We start from the raw sequence: 19,679 nt of genomic DNA, 5'->3' as shown, positions 1-19,679 counted from the left end.
GAGGGACACCCTCCCCAGTGCACAAATTTTATGCATCGGGCCTCTAGTGTGTGTGTGTGTGTGTGTTTGTGTGTGTGTGTGTGTGTGTGTGTGTGTGTGTATAATGAATTGAGGTCTAAGACAACATGCTGCACTGATAATCTGAAAACTTGGACTTAAAGAAGGAAAGAAGTACAGAGATAGAAACTATCTTTTAGAATTATTAATGCTTTCTAGAAAGATCTTGATCACTTTATAATGTTTCCCTCAGGTCTGATTCCATGCAATTCCTTTGACTTTTTAAAGACTTCTCCTGAAATGTCAGTCACAGTCATTTCCTCTTTATCATCTATTTTTAACATTCACTCTTATTTAAACATGTCAGTTTCTCTTCTTAAAACCCAAAGTCTTTGGAGGAGTTCATAGTCCATGACAATATAAAATGGAGTGAATGACAGATAAGCCCTCCTGGGTAAGTCACTTACTTTCATGTGTTTATTGCCTTGTGTGCTTTATTATGTCAAATTAATGTCTATGAAATGTTTCACACTGATGTCCCTCAATAAATATTTAGTCTGGTAATCCCTGGCACCAATATTAATTAAAGGTGCTTTGTAAGAACTGTTTACAAAATGTTTTGAAATGTCCAGATGATAGTTGTATAAAAAGCATCACATTGATTAATATTTATTAGCTGTTTAAAATTTATATAATACTATCACGTTGAAACTTTAACATTTTGACAAGAATATGATTTTAGCAGTAGGATAAAATGGGAGGAAAGGAAAAAAAAAGTATCTTATTTGTTAGGTCAGCCCATGCCCAGTGATAAATTCTATGCAACTCAGTAAACATGGCTTAAAAAAATGACTTGAAATTTGTAATTAATAGTAGCACTCTTGTCTCTTGTCCCCTTTATTTTTCTAGCTAATTTTTACTCCCTACTTCCCCCAAATATTGATCACACACTTACACTCAATGGCATCTATTCACTTTGTTTTGAATCCTATGACAACTCAGCTATCTCTTTCTTGGTCCATCATGCTGATATTCATGCCCCCCCTTTACTGTCCTTCCACATATGTGCTACTGTCTTTTTCACATATAAATTTTTGGATATAAGATTTATTTCAACTTAAACACATGATGGTTTGAGAAATAAGGGTCTGTTCCATTTGGGAATTTTACACATGGACAGGAACTTCATATTTAAGAATTATTTTCTATAGATTTTATAAAAGACAATTGGAAGAAAAGTAATATACTCCAAGAATAGGTAAGATATGGTCTAACTTAGTAATTATATTTTATATAAATAATCTTACCACAAATAATTAGCTTCATGAAATTTGCTTTTCTTTTACATATGCCCTTAGTAAGTTTTTAAACGTTTTATGAAATGGCACATTATTTTCCAGGGATTAGCACAGCAATTTTGGGGCGTGTGTGTGTGTATGTGTGTGTGTGTGTGTATACACATTTAGTTTCATTATAACAAAGCAACTTGTACACTTTTAACATTCAAAACTGAGCATCATCTTTTCTTTCCAGTGAAACATAAAATTTAAACATAAAATTTAAACATAAAATTTCCTTTCCAGTGAAACATAAAATTTAAAAATAAACAGGAACAAAATTACAATAGAGAAATGTCAATTCTGAATAAGATCCTATAGGTTCTTCTGATTCTCCCATAGACTGGCAAGGCTCAAGTCATCATTAGGAGAGAATTTTATTTTAAATTATAAAAATCTTACACTGCAAGGATGTCTGTTAAACATCACAATTAAACATTGCAAAGGAGAGGCCATGTTGTCAAAATGCCCACTTAACCCACCCTTTGGTGATGTTCTATAACACCCCCCTTTATAAAGTTTTTTTCTTTTTTTAAACAAGAGAAAGTAGACAGGTACATGTTGGTAAATGCTAACTATCCATATTCATATAGAGACACAGTGCAATCTCTGAGCCCAACATACAGAGAAAGGAGGGAAAAAGCTAGAATTCTATGCACTACTACACAGGGGCCTAGCAACCTCCAGCTCCCAGCAGAGCTAAGGGAGCAGAAGGTTTTTTGTTTTGTTTGTTTGTTTGTTTTTGTTTTTCCCCCCAAAGAGCACAGTGGTGTTGATCAGGATGACTGAGCACAAGAGGCAGGGTGGGGGAGAAAAAGAAAAAGAAAAAAAAAGATTGCAATTTGCTCCCAGGGACTGGAGAAAATTAAAAAACTTTAGAATCCATTAGTGTTCATTAGTCATCTTCTCCTTCATCTTCCTCTCCTTCTTGCTCCTCCTCATCATCTTCCTCTCCTTCATCTTTCATCCCCTTCTTCAATATCTTTTCTTCTTCATCATCATATTCCTCTTATCCTTCCCCTTCTTCATTATCCATGTCAGGAACCAAGTAGTACTGTAATGGATTTGGCCAAATGTCATCTTTGATGACTTCTAACTCATTTGCACCTGCATCAGAATGGTCAGTAAACCAGGTGAAGAAGCTTTCTGGTTCCTCCTGCTGGCTGAATTCTGTGTTTGACTTGAATGTTTCATCAAATCCTTTCCAGATTTCCATTTGATTTCAGTGGGGTTTGAAGATGGATCACCATTCTCATTCAGTTTAAACTTTGGAGAGAATTTTATTTTCAAAGTAAGAATTTTAATCAAAATAAAAATCTATTCTGTAATGTGATTTAATATCTTCAAATTCTGTCATTTCAACTCTTGTCATATAATGCAGCCCCGCTTCATCCTCTTCCCCAAGCAGGGAAGACACTTGTGGATGGTTGGCAAATGCCATTACCCCAAAATTTGGCATTTTGGCGATCAATGCTGACCTCTTCTGAAAAAAGGGTTGGCGGAATTTGTTATATTTCTGTTCTACTTTCAAAATCTCCTCACTGGCTTGTTCATTAAGTCTGTCTCTTTCATTTTGTACTTCATCAATATGTTCAATTGCTGCTTGCTGTTCATCTTCTCCCTTTGGCACATCCTCAGGGGTCAGCTTCTTCTCCAGCTTCAGAGCTGGAGGCAGTTTTGGTTTTTCTGAGGATCTGAATGCTAGGAAGTCACCAGGCCCAAAGGCTCACTGAGCACTCAGAAAGGTAATTTTTACTTTTTAGAGCACTTTTAGGATCAAATGCTAAAAAAGACTTGGATGCTTTTTCAGAAAAAAATAAAATAAAATAAAATTTATATATATATATATATATATATATATATATATATATATATGATCTGAGATCCCCAAATGTTTAGGTACCATATAAAAATTAAAAAATATTGACTCTGTTGGCTTTTTTTATTCTAATGGACATCGATTATTTAACCTATCAAGCATTATAAAGCAATAAACTTGACTATTTTTTGGTATTTTGTGTGTGTGTACTTGTCAGAGATATCCTATTCTGATTTGATGGCCACCTGTCCACATTCTATAAACTATCATATAATTCAAAGAATATTCTGGTGATTTATCTTATGTCAATAAAACAGCATTCATTTAGTTTATTGAAGATAAATCTGATGATATCTAATATACAAAAGGTTCTATCATATAAAAAGGTCCTGCATCTCTTCTCAGAAACTTGGAGAGAAGAAAAAACATTGCGGGTAACAACACACTTTCAATCAGTTGAGGAAATAAGCAAACATTTCAGATGCTGATGTACATTATCTTAATAGTTGAATTTGTTTTTTATTTCATGTTCTATTGAAGATCATAATTTGCCTTAATGTGCTGAAAAGTTATATAATTTCTCTCCAAGATATGACCACATTTGGTCAATTCAAATTCCATTTCCTTAATGAGATTAGTAATAAATATATTCAAAATATGTTAAAGAAACATCAGCCAAGCATTTTACACTAATTTTGTCCATGATTTTGGTAATAACTATCATTGTTTTAAGTTTGGATAAAAATGAGAAGTATGGTATGAATTTATATGAATCTAGATTTCAGCATAACTTTGAGATAATTATGATGCAAAAATAGAGTAATTTTGATATTTTGTCTTAACTCTAGTATATATAGGGTGTCCTCACAAAAATGTATACATACACTTTGAATAATTACAATATAAAGGTACTAGAGACCGGTGCATGAAAATTCATGCACTGGAGTGGGAGTTCCTCAGCCTGGCCTGCCCCCTCCCACAGTCTGGGAGCCCTCAGGGGCTGGACATGACCTGGCAATTAGGGGAAGGTGACACCTCCACCACACCTCTGCTGCTGCCACTGACAGCCGTGTAAGCCTCTTCCGGCCCTGGTTATCAGACCCTAGGACCAGCCCTGGGTGGGTGGGCAGCCTCCATCAGAGGCTTGCCTGTGCCTAGGACCAGCCCTGGGCGGTTAGGGTCTGAGGGGACTGGGGAACTCCAGAGGCAGGTAGATGGAGTGGCAGGGCCTGCCTAGGAGTGGGCCCAACCTTGCTGTGTGCCTGCCACCCTAGCAGGGTTGAGGGGACTGGGTTCAGCCATATTGTAGCTGTGGGTGCCACCATCTTTGTGACAGTTTGAGTGTCAACTAGCATATCCTCTCTTTTAGATAGGATTGTTACTATTAATAAAATACATTTCACTTGAAAAATTGAGCTATTAGCTGTTAAAATATGTATGTGTTTTGGGGGGCACATTCTTCTATAGAAAATGGATTTATCTTTCCTTCCAGAATTGTTGAGAAACATCATTTGAAGACATCCAATCAGCCTTAAACTAACTGAACCAGCCATAACTGGTTTGGCTCAATGGATAGAGGGTAGGCCTGTGGAATGAAAGGTCCCAGGTTCCATTCCAGTCAAAGGCATGCACCTTGGTTGCGAGAACATCCCCAGTAGGAGGTGTTCAGGAGGCAGTTGATGGATGTTTCTCTCTCATTGATGTTTCTAACTCTCTATCCCTCTCCCTTCCTCTCTGTAAAAAATCAACAAAATATATTAAAAAGAAAAAACAAAACTAACTGAACCAAAAGGCTGTGATTAATTAACAGTTAAATTAAGATGAATTTTAACAAACACATTAAATAAACTTTTAAAAATGCAATATTTGAATACTAGAAATTTGAATTAATTTGTATTACTAGTAGAGAAAAAATAAAAATAATTGAGAAAATATAACATATATCCTAAATTTTCATTAATATCAGGGACTATTTTATTATCATTATGAGAAAGAAAAATTAAGAAATCAATTCATATGAGAATATGAATGATAATATCTATTCTGTAGTGCATGATAAAATCATTAAAAAAAGTCAATGATTCTGAAAAGAACAGTTTGTAAATTTCCCAGATTGCTTAGTCTAGGGTGCAAGTTTTTTTGTTTGTTTGTTTGTTTGCATTGCTACAAAGATATGATAGGAATTAAATTGCATCCACACATAAAAACATGTGGATGGATCTGTATTGTGCATGAAAGAACTTTGTATTTTTTTATGAACAGTTGAAGGTAATCATATTTGCACCCCATAAAGTCCAACTTCCAATCCATCTGTTGCCATAGTTGAAAATTTACTTCTGCCCTTTTGTCATTATTTGATACCCTGTTCTGTAACAATCTGCTTGAATCTACTCACTAAAGCAGTCAAAACATCCATAACTTTTAAAGAATTCTAATTGAACAATGAAAGCACCCTGAGCCCTCTACCAAATTATCAAGAGCTTATCAGCCACGCTGTCAATAACAGCATTGTGTTCTCTTTACCAGCTTCTGCACTTCAGAATGAAAGACACTTCTTTGTGCTGAAGTGAATTAGGGATTATATTTTGTAAGAACCACTATGGGTGATGGACGCCTAAGTGATCTCCTGCTGCTGGCCTTGGACCGTGAAGCAGCCAAGAATACTAATAGCAACAAACCAAGAGCAGTTTTTGCTAGTTTAAGATCATGCCAGTCTCTATTGAGGTAAACAGGGATTTGATAGATGCAATGATCTGTCTGCTCTCACAAGCAGCACATAAAACTTATTTTAAATTGCTTATCCTCTTAGATTTCATCTGAAATGCAGGACAGACTGTGACAGAACTGATGATAATATTGGAATACGACTTTGAGGCACACAATTAAACTAGCACATTGCTTTTTTTTTTTTTTATCACTGTGTCTTTTTGCTTTCTGTCAGTTACTATCCCTGCAGAATTTAATGAAAGCAAAATAAAAATTTAAAAGAAAAAAATGAAATGAAAAAAGTGATGCTCAGGGGAAGACCTACTGCTTCAAATCACTGATGAAAGGAGAATATGGCGGTGTGGGTTGTAGAAGCAGCATTTAGAGCCCTCACATTACTGCTGATTTTCACACCATATTCTATCAGTGTGTGTGTGTGTGTCTCAGAGGGGCAGTACCTTGCAGCAGGAGACTCTCCTAGAGAGAAAAACTGTTTTCAGATTCTCTGTTCTGTGGAATCTTCCTCTCCAGGATTCACAAAATGAACTGTTGTTTTCCAGACTCAGCATTTATTTCTCTTGTGTTTTGCTACTGAATAATAGTTATGTACAGTTTGGCCTTAAAATGGCACCCCTGGAGTGAATCACTGTAACAATAACTAATGTGAAAAGTTGATTTACAGATTTCCCTGTGTCAAACGCTCATTTCATGGCATTAGCACAAGCATTTCTTCAAACATCAGAAAAATAGAGGACTGACATTTCTAGACTAAGGGGCTGAAAATTGTTGTAAGGAAGGGTAAGAATCAGGCAATAAAACAGTGAGTACCAGCTGGGCAAAAGGAGGCTTACAGTTGTGAGTATTTGAAACACAGTTTAATATTGTAACTATTATTTACCAATTATTATATTATTTTAATACAAGTGACTGTAAATCTTTTTTTCTATCCTGTATTTATTACCAATGCTTTCATATCTGTTTGATTAGCCAATCTGGTACCAGAAGGATGGCATCATATCCACTTGAAAAATGCCAAATATTGAAAGTATAGCCTATCAGGGACAAAGCATGGGGTATAATGGTTATATCAGTCAGATTTGTCTCAGTGATATATATCCAAGGCATGCATAAAAATCCACTATATATTTTTTGTGTGTGTGTGTGTGGAGGCGTATCTTGTGCTTCATTTTATAGTGTTTCACAGATGTGGAATTTTTTTTTTTTTCAAATTGAAGGCAAGACCCTCCGCCAGCAAAAAAGAATATGACTCACTTTATTGCATCATTCACTTTATCGAGGTCGATTGTAACTGCACCAGTGCTATCTTTGAAGTATGCTTGTATGCCCCTTTATAAGAGCAGTATTACAGAAATTCTTTCAGAAGACCCTCAAACCTATGTTTCCTTCCTTCTTTATAATCCATCACCTACTCAATAATGTTTATCTTTAAAAAATTATATATATAAAATTATGTAATTATATATATATATATATATATATATATATATATATATATATATATTGATTTCAGAGAGGAAGGGAAAGGGAAAGAGATAGCTACATCAAGAGAATCCTTGATTGGCTGCTTCCTGTGTGCACCCTACTGGGGATCAAGCCTGCAATCAGGCATATGCCCTGACAAGGAATCGAACTGTGACCTCCTGGTTCATAGATCCATGCTCAACCACTGAGCTAGGCCAGCAGGGCAATACTGTTTATCTTCACTGCTCTCATACCCAATGCTGTCTTTTATTCTCTCTCCAAATTCTAAGTTATTTCCCCCTCAGGCTATATCTGTATCTTCATTTCCAACCTACCCACTGGAAAGAAACCTCCTTTCTATTAGTCTTCCAGGGGTAATGAACTGGTGTACCATTAAACTAAGATATTAATAAAAGATAATTTTCAATGTGTTGCTCCTTCCAGGAACAAAAATCCGATGTGAAATTAATAAAAAGGGAGAAAATGAAAGTAGGATATATTAAGGTAATATATTATTTTATGCTCCTCAAATATCACCACATCTTAAAGGAAATGTGTCATCTGATTGATTTGGAATAACTCTCCCAAGAGCACTCTCTTAAAATGAGTCTATAGAAACAACATGCATCCCAAGATGCTGAGGACAATTCCCCTGGGATCCTACACTGTACTCCCTTATGGACTGATGAAGGCATTGCATCTTTGCTTCTGGTAGAAGGTGGCACATTATATCAGTATGACAGAGATCTGCTAAAATTAAATTCTCTCTCTAGTATAAGCAAGATATCAGGGAATTTATCTACAAGAGTGAATAGCATTAATTAAAACAATTGCTTTTGTTATATATTACTTTTACTTATATGACCTTTAAATCCCCTTCAGATTTTATATCTAGCAACTGCTATCTTTGTGTGATAGCACTAAGAGATACAATTGACCTGGACTGCAGACTTATGGATGGACCTGTTAAGCCAGGCTTATTTCTCAATTAACCTTGATTTACTAGCCTAATGCTAAGTGATAATGGAGAAGAGCTGCCTATAAATTCTCTAAATCACTTTGTATACCACACAAGAGATACCCTATAAACAAATATCACTGATACAGAGGATCATCAATACAAAAATCAGTTTACTGCTTGCCATGAAAATGTTGTTTACTTTCACCTAAGCCATTGCTAAAAATGATTCCAAAAGTTATAACCATGAGCATATACCATATATTTACATAATGCTTTAAATTTTTCAAAGAGGTTATACATTTATTTTCTTATTTTATTATCACGACTACATGGAATTTTTGAGAATTTGTTTGGAGATCCTAGGAGGGGAGCACAGCTACTCTTATAACCTTGATGGAAGACCGTGTCCCCTGCTCTGGGGGGAAGCTTGTCCTCATTGACCCAGGATGCAGCTTTAGGAGGGATGCACATAGATCGGAGAGGGAGGATGGGGACATCTGCTGAGCTAGCCAGATCAGCCAAATCAACCCTGGTGATCAATGGGGTGACAGATATCGCAGCCAGATTGCCCTCACATCCTACATTGAATTTTTGAATTTAGAAACAATATATAAAGGTTAATGGGTTATACAATAGTGTAAGTTTTGAAGAGCAGGTAAATTAGAGAATATTTTAGCCTGATCATGTATATTTGGATTATATTTGAGCATTTTATTGCATTTGTTATATCTGCTCTACTATATGAAGAGAGATATAAATATATAAAGTTAATACTTAATAAACAAAGCAAAACTAGGATAGAACCCATATTTTCTAATTTCTTATGCAAGTGCTCAATAGGCTTTCCTCTGCACTTCACACCATGATATTCTGACTCCTATTTAAAGCAAACAACCTCCCGCATCAATTCAGTAACCAAAGCTGCCAATATTGCCATTCTTTTATATACATTCCAAAAGGTATCAGTGACTGTGGATTTGGACATGTGTCCTCTTGAATTATCATGAAATGTTCATGGAGCTCTAACAGTGTTTGATGAGATTGTTTTAGATCCTACTGAGAAAATTGCACTGTTCCCTGCTAGGAAGATTTTATAAAAGTAAATGACCATCAGATAATAATTATTTCTAGTCTTTATTAATATAGAGTCTGTAATGGGGAAAGGAGACTGTTAAAACTAAAATAAGATACATATAACAAAGAAAAAATATTTGAATAATTAATTATATTTCTCAAATTAGATTATTCCTTAATTATAATTTGTACTATATGAATAGTTCTAACAACTTAGTCTTTTTCCCCCACAGCCTAAAATTGCTTTCTAAAGCTAATCTGCTTGAGTTTAAAAATAAAAGACAACTTTCCAAACATGACAACATATTATTTGTACAGATTTAATAATTTCCCCAAAAATTATATTGATGCTTTTTATGTTTAATATAAATGTTGATGCTGGAAGTCAGGTAAATTTGTAACAATTTTATAGATAGATTTACAGAGAATTAAATGTGTTTCAAAAAAAATTAAAAAAGGTTTTTGGAGATTGCACAATATTTGAATATGCCTAGTGGTGACTTGAGATAATTATTCCACTAGTACAAAGATGTATAATTAAGAAAATATAAAACCAAATGTCAGGTAAGTCCAGTCACAAAATAAAAATTGTACACATTGCTCATTACTATTTTTCTCTTATTGCTAAAATTCATGGGCTAATAATTATGCTTTGGGGCCTATCTGCCAAGTACATTTGGAAATTTACTTCATGATGGGTTCTATTAAAAAAATAGAAATACTGAAGAGACAGGACTTCATTATGGGTTAGTCTAATTTTGCTGGATAATTTGCATCTTTTTAGAAATTCATGAAACTCAAGGATATGTTTTTACTCCAACACAGACTTCATATCAATTATCAGTTGTTGTTTTTTTCCTGTAGGCATTATGTGGAAGTTTTATCATAAATTCTTATTATAAAAACTAAAAGTAGGAAGAAAAAAAACCCACCCTCTTTCTATTCCTTATCATCTAAGAAATGTCACATGATCTATGCTCAGCCAATCAGTTAGAGATAATTGATGGCAGAGTGACAATGTGATGGATAATGAGAATTTAGGAACAATGAATCCAGTGACATGAAAATAAATATCAAATATCTCATGATGATACTGCCAGTGACATACTAAGGAACACGTTCTTGTAGTAGAATTTGCTAGTTGATCCCTGATAGAATCTGTTATCACTAATTAATTATTAATTCTAAAAAATTAATTAGTTGTCCAATAATGTTAACTTCAATTGTTTGTAGTTAGCAATTGGGATTGCTGACAAATTCAGGACTAGATTTATAAAAAAAAGGTACGTGCATAAGTGCATCCATTCTTCAATTGTAAAATATCTCTTTAGTATGTCCTCATCAATGCTGTTTTTGTTGAAAAGAACAGAAAACTAATTGAGTCAGCCATTTGTGAATAGATCCATAAAACAAAGGTAGAAGGAGAGACACTTATTTTACTGAAATAAAATGATTGCCCTAACAGGTTTGGCTCAGTGGATAAAGTGTTGGCATGCAGACTGAGGGGTCCCAGATGTGATTCTGTTCAAGGGCATGCACCTTGGTTGCAGGCACATCCCCATTAGGGGGTGTGCAGGAGGCAGCTGATGGATGTTTCTCTCTCATCAATGTTTCTGACTCTCTATTCCTCTCAATAAAAAAAAAATCAATAAAATAAAATAAAAATGATAAAATGTAAGAATGGGGGTAGGTATGGTTATTTTTGGAAAGGAAAAGCAGATTGGTATGGGTGTAGATGCTGCTATAGCCCTTAATCTCACAGGAAATGTTTGATTGATAAGACAGAACATTAGAGCTCTGGGCCTCCGTTCTCTGCTTTGAATGCTAGAGATATGAAATGTGAAAAATATCAAAAGATGCCTGCTTTTACAGGAAAATGGAAAATGTGACCTTGCTATTGCAGGTGGTAGCCTGACAAGCTTTATTATCTCCCTCTTTCTCTTGAATCATCAATTTCACTCTCTCTTCTGAATCATTTCTATCAGGACTAAACCATGCTATATTATACCCATTTAAAAAAAAAAAAAAAAAAAACAAAAAAAACACACCAAAAACCACTTTTCCCCCCCAGATGCCTCTCTAGCCATTAGTTTCTTTATTTCTCTATATCAAAAGTTGTCCAAATAGTTATCTCTCTTTACTGCCTGCACTTTCTCAATTCCTATTGTTGTGTTTGGATTTTTCCCCCCCAAGTCTTTGCCCTAATTCTTATCAAATCACAAATGACTGACATGTGGTCAAATCCTGATTCTTCATCTCTATCAGCACTTCAACAACTTGTCATGGTGGTCACTCCTACAGTCATGAATCATCTTTTCACTTTGACTTTATGAGCTCATATACATCATAAGCCATTCCTGTTTAGTCTCCTTTTTGAATATTCCTTAATTAGCTAAACTCTAAATGTTAAATCATACTGGGACCTCAGTTTTAGACATTTTTATTTCCCACTACATTTACTACACAAGTAATCTTATTTGGTCCCATGGCTCTAAATGGAATCTCTATAGACTACTTCAAAAATATATGTCTATACAAATAGCCTTGCTTCCTTAACTACAGACTTAACTATTCACCTGCCCATTCAAAATCTCCCTGTGGATACCTACGGGGTAAATCAAACTTATTGAATTTGGACCACCCCAAATTTCTTACTCTTAAAATCTTATTCATTTTGAGCAAGGCAATTCACTCATACAGTTGTTTGAACTAACAATGGGACTGTTCATGATTTATTGTTTATTTTTCACACTCAAAATTCAATCTATTAGCAAAATCATGTCATTGAAACTCAAAATGCATTCCAAACTCAAGCTACTCTCAATATCTCCAGATGAGTTCTAAGAACCACTGTTTTTACTGAGCTACAGAAATAACTTCTTAACTGATCTCTCTGGTTCCAATTGTACCTCTTTGCAAACTATTTTCTACATGGTAGTCAAAATGCTCCTTTGCAATCATACTCCTATCACAACCATTTGTCTGGCAAAATAGATGTCCTAATGGTTACTCAAAGAAGAAGAAGAAGAAGAAGAAGAAGAAGAAGAAGAAGAAGAAGAAGAACAAGAAGAAGAAGAAGAAGAACAAGAAGAACAAGAAGAAAAAAGAGGAGGAGGAGGAGGAGGAGGAGGAGGAGGAGGAGGAGGAGGAGGAGGAGGAGGGGGAAGAGGAGAAGAAGAAGAAGAAGAAGGAGAAGAGATGGACCAGAACTCAGCATACAGAGTCTTATAGACCCAGGACTCATACCCACTCCCCATCTCACTATTTTTAGAATATGATTTTGCTATAATTTTGAAATTATTTGATCTACTAAAATATAATTCCAAAATCATTGAATAAATTGTTTATAGTTTTTTTTTGTTATTATACTTTGATGTAGTGAACATCAGGAAATATATCTTCATGAGAATCTATATATATATTTATACTATAAATTCTAAGAAGGCCCTAGCCAGTTTTGCTCAGTGGATACAGTGTAAGACTGCAGACCAAAGTGTCTCAGGCTTGATTTCAGTCAAGGGCATGTACCTTCTTTACAGGCTCCTTCCTAGCCTGGGACCTGGTTGGGGCTTGTGCAGGAGGCAACCAATCGATGTGTTTCTCTCACATCAATGTTTTTCTCTGACTTTCCCTCTTTCTGCCACTCTTTCTATAAAAAAAAAATTATATATATATATATATATATATATATATATATATATACACACACACACACACACACACACACACACACATATATATATATACATACATATATATATATACACACACACACACACACACACACACACACATATATATATCAATGGAAAAATATCCTCGGGTGAAGATTAACAAAAATAAATTAAAAAATAAAAAATAAATTCTAAGAAGGAGGATTATTAGTCAAAGGATTTATAAACATCTTTTAAAAGCTATTGACAAATATAATCAAATGCCCACTAATAAATTAATATCTATTTCTTATTTTGCCAAAGAATATAAAAATGCAAGTGTGATCCATCCCCAGATAACACCATGTACTATCTATTAAAATAAATGAAAAACAAGATGACATAACTTTATTAATATGAGATGACAAAGTCATTTTTTTCCACTTTATTAATGAGACTGCTCATTTTTATAGCTCTAGAGATCTTTATGTATTTTGTGATTTTTTTTTCTTTATCACTACTCATTTGATTTCAAGGAGTTGAGAGTCTTTTTTTAAATATATTTTATTGATTTTTTTACTACAGAGAGGAAGGAAGAGGGATAGAGAGCTAGAAACATTGATGAGAGAGAAACATGGACCAGCTGCCTCCTGCACATCCCCTACAGGGGATGTGCCTGCAACCAAGGTACATGCCCTTGACCGGAATCGAACCTGGGACCTTTCAGTCCGCAGACCGACACTCTCCAGGTGTCTTCAAACTATGGCCCACGGGCCACATGTGGCCCGCAGAGGAGTCTGATCCGGCCCGCCAGGTTTTTTGGGCAGTGAGCGCAGCCGAGGTGTTACAGTAGGAATTAGTAGTTTATATAGTCCAGCCCTCCAGCTCTCTGAGGGACCGTGATCTGGCCCCCACTTTAAAAAGTTTGAAGACGCCTGCTCCACTGAGCCAAACTGGTTTTGGCAGGAGTTGAGAGTCTTTACCTTATCTTTCTATCCTTTGTTTAATAAATATTGGTACACATACTCTTTCTCAGTTTACCTTTTGAATTGTCTTTTATGATGCTGATATTTATGTGATCAAATATACACATATGTTTATTTTATTCATTTAATATTTAATAATCAGTAATCTTTTTCAATTTTTAGATTTTTGTATATTTTGCTTTAACAAATGTTAAATGTTGCTTTTGTTCATTTAAGAACTATTTGGGAGTATATTCTAAAAGCCAGTCCCATTATTTTTACCCAAATGGTTATTCTTCTGCGAGAAAGCAAGTTATTGAATAATCCTTCATTTCCCCTGTGTGTTTTTGTTTGTGTGTGTGTGTGTGTGTGTGTGTGTGTGTGTGTGTGTGTGTTTATCTTCAGATATCAACTCTATTCTCCCAAATTCTTTGTTCACACTTATTACTATACTACATAGACTTCAATACTCTTGCTTTATAAGCAGTCAGGTTTTTGTTTTTTTTTTGTCTATCTTGTTAATCATTTATCTTAGAACTAAGCAAGTACCTAATAAGTATTTTTAAAGTATGAATGAGGTTAGAGTTACTGTCATGCAAAACATGGGAAGTGGAAGAGGAGATGTTTGGAATGAATATGCTCCATTCAGGATCTCTGGCCACCAAGCCTGGGCCTCCTAAATGTTCTACAATGCTCAGGAAACAGAAAAGAAATATTCATTTCCAGTTCCCTTGAGTTAATGCTTGGAAAAGAAAATTTTCTTTAAGAACAAGATCTTACACTCTTCATCAACTGCTATACAGTTTGGGAAATATAGAAAAAAAGTTAATCTGTTGCTTCCTTAAAAATAGCAGAAAGCATTTGCTTCCATCAAGATGGTGGCATAGGTAAACATGGTGCTCACAGCTTCCCATAATCACATTAAAATAACAAGTAAGCTATAGAAGAGCCATCATTGAAAACCACCTGAAATCTAGCTGAACAGAACACTTATAACTAAAGGTATACAGAAGCCCGCCTGTTAAAAGAGGTGGAGATGTGAAATAGGCAGGCCCCATGCCACATGTGACAGTTAAAAAATCAGAGGAATATCTCAGCTGAGGTGATCCCCTCTGAGGAGTGAGAAGAGCCAGCCCCATAGTAGCACCTTCAGCTTAGGGTTCCAGTGCCAGGAAGAGCAGTCCCATAACTTCTGGCTGCAAAAACCAACAGAGATTGTAGCTGAGTGATATAGTGAGCTGTTAGAGTCTCAGGTGTTCTTAAAGGACCCATGCACAGACTCATTCACTTTGAGCTCCAGCACTGGGGTGGCAGCTCAAAAGGTGTCAGGGACATATATGAGGAAATGAATTGTCTGGCTTCAGAGCAAAGGTTGGAGGTGCAGCTTCCTCCAAGACACAAATGTTAACCAGGCTGCATGGTTGACAAAGCTGGCAGTGGGATTAGTGAGAGACAACCAAAAGACTGACCAGGCTAGTGGTGGTGGTGGTGGTGGGGGGAGCGGTGAGGGATGAGCAAATGATTGAACAGCAGGCTGCATGGGGTGACCAGGTTGGTAGGCAGGTCAGTAAGGGATAACCAGGCTGGAGGAAGTACAGAGTCTCAAACAATGATCCAACACCAAGATACATCATAATGAGACTGGTACAAAATATTAAAAGTGATGAAAAACAAGGACTTATAGCCAAGATTGCCTACTCAGCAAATCTTTATTTGGAATCAAAGTGCAGTTAAAGAGCTGCCTATACAAGAAAAGGCTGAAGGAGTTAATCATCATCAAACCAATATTATAGGAAATATTAAAAGGCTTTCTTTAAGAAGAAGAAGAAAAATAAAAAGGTCAGAAATATAAATAATAAAATGGCAATAAATACATATTGATCAATAATTATTTTAAATGCAAATAGATTAAATGCTTTAATTAAAAGGAACAGGATGGCTGAATAGATTGAAAAAAATAAGAACTGCATAAATACCATCTACAAGAGACTCACTTCAAATTGAAGATACACACAGATTAAAAATAATGGGATAAAAAATATATTTCGTAAAAATGAAACAAAAAAGCTGGAGTAGCCATACTTATACCAGATAAAATAGACTTTAAAACAAAATAATAACAAGAAACAAAGAAGGACTCAGGAATTCCATTTCTGGGTATTTATCCAAAGAAATCCAAAACTCTAAAATGAAAAGATATATGCATCTGTATATTCATTGTCATATTACTGACAATAGCCATTACTGACAATAGCTCATCAATAGACAAATGGATAAAGAGTGGTACATATATATAAAATGGAATATTACTTGGCCATAAAAAGAATGAAATCTTAACAATGTGACATCAAGGATAGATCTAGAAGTTATATATAGTGCCACGGTAAAATGTCTTAACATACTAGCCTTGGGACATGGGAGGTCCCACACATTGGAACAACTGGCGCCAGGACACCAAACTTTCATTGTCACCACCTCCTGCAGCACTGCCTACAGGGCCATTTCCAGGTGCACTGATCCCTGTGGGCTACCACCATAAAATGGTCAGCTGTGAAGACAGTTCTATCGTTGATGTGAAAGAATAAATTGGCACATTGCCCAAGATTCTTGAATAGCTATTTTAAATAACTTCTTGCATCAATCTATTTTAACTTCTTACATCAATCTACTTGTGTCTACTTAGGACTAAAGGAATATTTCTTAGCAAAGTGTCTCCAAATGCAAATATCAGCAACTCCTCTCATTATCATGTTTTTATTTTTTATAGTTTCCACTTGGATAAGAAAAATGACTACCTTTCCCAGTTCCCATGTTTGTAGAAAAGATCAGACCAGTGATTTATTCCCAGTAGAGTATTGGTGATGATTTATTCCCGGTAGAGTACTGGTGAAAATGATTTGTGCCACATGCATGACACACTGTATAATATCTCATCACTTCTCATATGTTTTCCTTACTCACACTACTGGACATGTAAGTCTGAGGAAAAGGGAAGCTGTATGAGGAAAACAACCTGAATTCTGAGGTCAGTGCCTAGAGCAATGATGCTTAAGATGCACCCGGTCAGGGACATTTGCAATGGCTTTATATGAACAAGAAATAAAATTCTTGGGCTACACTAACATATTTTGGATTTAATTATTCCAATAAGACAATCCTAACACAGTTAGTATATACTTAGTAATGAGCAATGCCAGTCCACAGTGTCTTGGGACAGATATTATAAACTTTCTCCCTTAAATATTAGGTAGTGTAAAGAAATGGATCACTTCTCTCTCAACAAATGTATTTGCCTTACCTCTCACTCTCTCATCCACCTCTAATAATATATCTTCCATTTTAATACATGGGGAATTAAAAAGGCTTGTCTCAGCATTGGCTTTATTTGTATAATGAGAAGCTATCAATTCAGGGCCTATTTTTATAAGGATCATGTAGGATATGTTTGATACCTTTACAACAGTTTCTTAAACAATTAAGTTAGAAAATTAAATATGTAATATTTGAATATATGCTTACATTACTTTTAAGGTTCCCCCCCCCCCTTAAACACATTATGTACAACTGACACTATAAGCTAATGAAGAGACAAATTAGCATAACTATACTTTAGTTATAAAAACATACTCTGCCCTCGCTGGTTTGGCTAAATGGATAGAGCATCGGCCTGTGAACCCAGGTTTGATTAGAGTCAAGGGTACATGCTCCAGGATGTGGGCACATCGCCAGTAGAGGACATGTAGGAGGCAGCCAATCAATGATTCTCTCACCTCATTGATGTTTCTCTCTTTCTCTCTCCCATTTCTTTCCTCTCTGAAATAAATAAAAATATATTTTAAAAACATATACTCAATATATGAGATGTCCTAATAAAGTCACATATTGTATTACATTTTACTAGAATAAAGGAAATTTAAAGGAAGTGAATTAAATCACATGATAAAACAAAGTTTTGACATTTTAGTTTTTGAAGCATGGTATTTACCATTTCAACATGAGAGTCATGGTATTTATAAATGCTGGAGATTACAAAAATTCTTTTTGACTTCTTTCAGATCCACCGGTTTGCTGTAAGAGTAGATAACTCTTAAGATATCAGTAATGTCATAGAGATGGTAGAGTTTATGAATAAAAATTGATAAGCGAATATCACATTTCATGTTTCTAAAAATATAAAATGTAAAATATGAAGTAAAGATAAAATGAGGCAGAACAGAATACAATCTAAGAGAAAGTAAATTCTTTAAAATTATGAGTTCCTCAAGTTAGTAAAGGCTTCTCAATTTTGAAAACTTACCTAGATGGTGTCAAAAACTAAACTTTCCTTCATTAGGGCCATAGTATATATAGAAAAAAATGTCACAGTCAACTTTAAATAATTTAATAGCCAATTCATATGTACATTAGTAACATGTTACACAGAAAAAAAAAAAAACAACTTCAAATATCATCATCTTCCACTATCTGTCACCTGTTATCAGCATCAATAACAATGCAATAAGCCCAGCTGGTGTGGCTCAATAGTTCAGCATTGACCTATGAACCAGCAGGTATTGGTTGTAATCCTCAGGGCTGGATCCCCAGTAAGTGATATGCAGGAGGCAGTCAATTAATGACTCCCTTTCATCATTGATGTTTCTATCTCCCTCTTCCTCTCTGAAATCAATAAAATATATATTTAAAAATTACAACACAATTAAAAAGAGAAGAGAAAACAAAATAAAAATGAGAAGAGTGTAGTGAAGGTCTGGGATGGGGGACAAGTGCAGGATGGAGGGGCGGTCAATGGGGAATAAAAGGAGGACATTTATAATGTTGTCAAAAATAAAGATAAATTTAAAAGAATAAGAAGAGAATAAATTAAGTGGAGATAAAAATGAAGATTATTCCACAAAAGTAAAAATCATCATAAGAAAATGTTAGAGAAAAATAAGTTATATATTATTTACTTTTGAAAATGCACTACATTACAATTGAGTGATAACTATATCTTCTATCAGGAGAGGGAATGTTAATTTGTTAGAGATATAAGAGATGGAGGTAAAATAGACCAAACAACTCTTGCAATTTGTAATTCAGAGGTACAGAGGGATGAAGTTAGAGTATTACCAATGAGACTGAAAAAAGAAAAGGCATATTTCTAATGTATCTCTTATTTTTCTCAATAGGGAAGACTTCGACATTACAAATGACATGGTTTTATTGGAAGAAAATTAATAAAATGGTAGTAAAGGCTGATAAAATAAGAAATTCTGAGAGATGTGTGATGCTAAAGATATAAGCTATAATGACTTCACAATGACTACATTAATTTAATGTAGTTTCTGCAATTTTTAAACCATCAAAATACATAAATAATAGAATTACATACTTTGGTAAGCAAGTGCATTTTCTCTACATTGGTAGGAGACACTATAAAATTAGAGAACATTTTTAAATAAATGCTACATAAATTTCCCTTGATTTTACAGCCAGGTGAAAAGCAAAAATGGTAGATGGTACATTGAGTCTCTAAGATTAAAAAAAAAAAAATCATTAGAATAATCCTGCCAATTATGACTTTTTGTGTCTCAGTTCATGAAATTATGTGTAGAAACAATGTTAAATAGCATATTCAACATTTAATTGTCAATGTCAATGGTTAATTTGTATAACAAAACACCTTTTCCACATGGCAGTGACCTA

At 34.8% G+C, this 19,679-nt stretch overlaps 1 pseudogene; it reads right to left on the bottom strand.

The window, feature by feature from the left end:
- Positions 1-2,114: 2,114 nt before the first annotated feature.
- Positions 2,115-8,773, bottom strand: LOC118722986 (annotated as a pseudogene).
- Positions 8,774-19,679: the final 10,906 nt, after the last annotated feature.

This window comes from Pipistrellus kuhlii, unplaced genomic scaffold (genome assembly GCF_014108245.1).
Source record: "Pipistrellus kuhlii isolate mPipKuh1 unplaced genomic scaffold, mPipKuh1.p scaffold_m20_p_2, whole genome shotgun sequence".
Lineage (NCBI taxonomy): Eukaryota > Metazoa > Chordata > Mammalia > Chiroptera > Vespertilionidae > Pipistrellus > Pipistrellus kuhlii.
Note: the sequence above shows the minus strand (reverse complement) of the source record. Positions and strands in the feature narration are given on the sequence as shown.